Raw genomic sequence first — 3,211 nt, 5'->3', positions numbered from 1 at the left:
ACAGTAACTATGAGGCAGTAGTGACTCCATGCTACAGTAACTCTGAGGCAGTAGTGGCTCCGTGCTACAGTAACTATGAGGCAGTAGTGACTCCGTGCTACAGTAACTATGAGGCAGTAGTGACTCCGTGCTACAGTAACTATGAGGCAGTAGTGGCTCCGTGCTACAGTAACTATGAGGCAGTAGTGACTCCGTGCTACAGTAACTATGAGGCAGTAGTGACTCCGTGCTACAGTAACTATGAGGCAGTAGTGGCTCCGTGCTACAGTAACTATGAGGCAGTAGGGGCTCCGTGCTACAGTAACTATGAGGCAGTAGTGACTCCGTGCTACAGTAACTATGAGGCAGTAGGGGCTCCGTGCTACAGTAACTATGAGGCAGTAGTGACTCCGTGCTACAGTAACTATGAGGCAGTAGTGACTCCGTGCTACAGTAACTATGAGGCAGTAGTGACTCCGTGCTACAGTAACTATGAGGCAGTAGTGACTCCGTGCTAAAGTAACTATGAGGCAGAAGTGACTCCGTGCTACAGTAACTATGAGGCAGTAGTGACTCCGTGCTACAGTAACTATGAGGCAGTAGTGACTCTGTGCTACAGTAACTATGAGGCAGTAGTGACTCCGTGCTACAGTAACTATGAGGCAGTAGTGGCTCCGTGCTACAGTAACTATGAGGCAGTAGTGACTCCGTGCTACAGTAACTATGAGGCAGTAGTGACTCCGTGCTACAGTAACTATGAGGCAGTAGTGGCTCCGTGCTACAGTAACTATGAGGCAGTAGTGACTCCGTGCTACAGTAACTATGAGGCAGTAGTGACTCCGTGCTACAGTAACTATGAGGCAGTAGTGACTCCGTGCTACAGTAACTATGAGGCAGTAGTGACTCCATGCTAAAGTAACTATGAGGCAGTAGTGACTCCGTGCTACAGTAACTATGAGGCAGTAGTGACTCCGTGCTACAGTAACTATGAGGCAGTAGTGACTCCGTGCTACAGTAACTATGAGGCAGTAGTGACTCCGTGCTACAGTAACTATGAGGCAGTTGTGGCTCGGTGCTACAGTAACTATGAGGCAGTAGTGACTCCGTGCTCCGTGCTACAGTAACTATGAGGCAGTAGTGACTCCGTGCTACAGTAACTATGAGGCAGTAGTGGCTCCGTGCTACAGTAACTATGAGGCAGTAGTGACTCCGTGCTCCATGCTTCAGTAACTATGAGGCAGTAGTGACTCCGTGCTACAGTAACTATGAGGCAGTAGTGGCTCCGTGCTACAGTAACTATGAGGCAGTAGTGACTCCGTGCTACAGTAACTATGAGGCAGTAATGACTCCGTGCTACAGTAACTATGAGGCAGTAGTGACTCCGTGCTACAGTAACTATGACGCAGTAGTGGCTCCGTGCTACAGTAACTATGAGGCAGTAGTGACTCCGTGCTACAGTAACTATGAGGCAGTACTGACTCCGTGCTACAGTAACTATGAGGCAGTAGTGACTCCGTGCTACAGTAACTATGAGGCAGTACTGACTCCGTGCTACAGTAACTATGAGGCAGTAGTGACTCTGTGCTACAGTAACTATGAGGCAGTAGTGGCTCCGTGGTACAGTAACTATGAGGCAGAAGTGACTCCGTGCTACAGTAACTATGAGGCAGTAGTGACTCCGTGCTACAGTAACTATGAGGCAGTAGTGACTCCGTGCTACAGTAACTATGAGGCAGTAGTGACTCCGTGCTACAGTAACTATGAGGCAGTAGTGGCTCTGTGCTACAGTAACTATGAGGCAGTAGTGGCTCCGTGCTACAGTAACTATGAGGCAGTAGTGACTCCGTGCTACAGTAACTATGAGGCAGTAGAGGCTCCGTGCTACAGTAACTATGAGGCAGTAGTGACTCCGTGCTACAGTAACTATGAGGCAGTAGTGACTCCGTGCTACAGTAACTATGAGGCAGTAGTGACTCCGTGCTACAGTAACTATGAGGCAGTAGTGGCTCCGGCTCTCCGTGGCTATAGTGACTACGTGGCTGTAGTGACTACGTGGCTGTAGTGACTACGTGGCTGTAGAGACTACGTGGCTGTAGAGACTACGTGGCTGTAGTGACTACGTGGCTGTAGAGACTACGTGGCTGTAGAGACTACGTGGCTTAGAGACTACGTGGCTGTAGTGACTCCGTGGCTGTAGAGACTACGTGGCTGTAGTGACTACGTGGCTGTAGAGACTACGTGGCTGTAGTGACTACGTGGCTGTAGAGACTACGTGGCTGTAGAGACTACGTGGCTGTAGTGGCTACGTGGCTGTAGAGACTCTGTGGCTGTAGTGACTACGTGGCTGTAGTGACTACGTGGCTGTAGTGACTACGTGGCCGTAGAGACTACGTGGCCGTAGAGACTACGTGGCTGTAGAGACTCCGTGGCTGTAGAGACTACGTGGCTGTAGAGACTACGTGGCTGTAGAGACTACGTGGCTGTAGTGACTACGTGGCTGTAGTGACTACGTGGCCGTAGAGACTACGTGGCTGTATAGAGACTACGTGGCCGTAGTGACTACGTGGCTGTAGAGACTACGTGGCTGTAGTGACTACGTGGCTGTAGTGACTACGTGGCCGTAGAGACTACGTGGCTGTATAGAGACTACGTGGCCGTAGTGACTACGTGGCCGTAGTGACTACGTGGCTGTAGAGACTACGTGGCTGTAGTGACTACGTGGCTGTAGAGACTACGTGGCTGTAGAGACTACGTGGCTGTAGTGGCTGCAGTTGCACCTCAACGAAGAGATGCGGTGATGTTTAGGAATCCCCTTTGCTGCTTCTGGTAAATCACATGCCATTAGATGGAATAGAATCCTTCTTCCTATTCTGTTAATAGTATATTATACATTTCCAAACATTTGATTAATCTGGACCACATCGTATTGTTTTAATGATTTTCCTCCTTTCCACTCTGCTGTAAAGACATTGTATACAAGCTCATGCTGTTTAGTCCCACACATCTCTCTCTCTCTCTCTCTCTCTCTCTCTCTCCCTCCCTCCCTCCCTCCCTCCCTCCGTGGCGGTTATTGCGATGCATTGCTGATGAGGTGAGTTGTCTGTGAGAAGTGTTATGGTGTTTCTCTACTAAAGTCATCCCTAACGGGCTGGAAACGGTATGTCTTGTTCCTTTAATGAAGCACAGGAATCGCTCAGACAGACAGATCCACTTGGGTTGCCACAAACACACA

This window comes from Salmo salar, chromosome 23, assembly GCF_965601325.2.
Source record: "Salmo salar chromosome 23, fSalSal1, whole genome shotgun sequence".
Taxonomy (NCBI): Eukaryota; Metazoa; Chordata; class Actinopteri; order Salmoniformes; family Salmonidae; genus Salmo; species Salmo salar.
The sequence above is the reverse complement of the archived record's forward strand: the minus strand, read 5'-3'. Positions refer to the sequence as shown.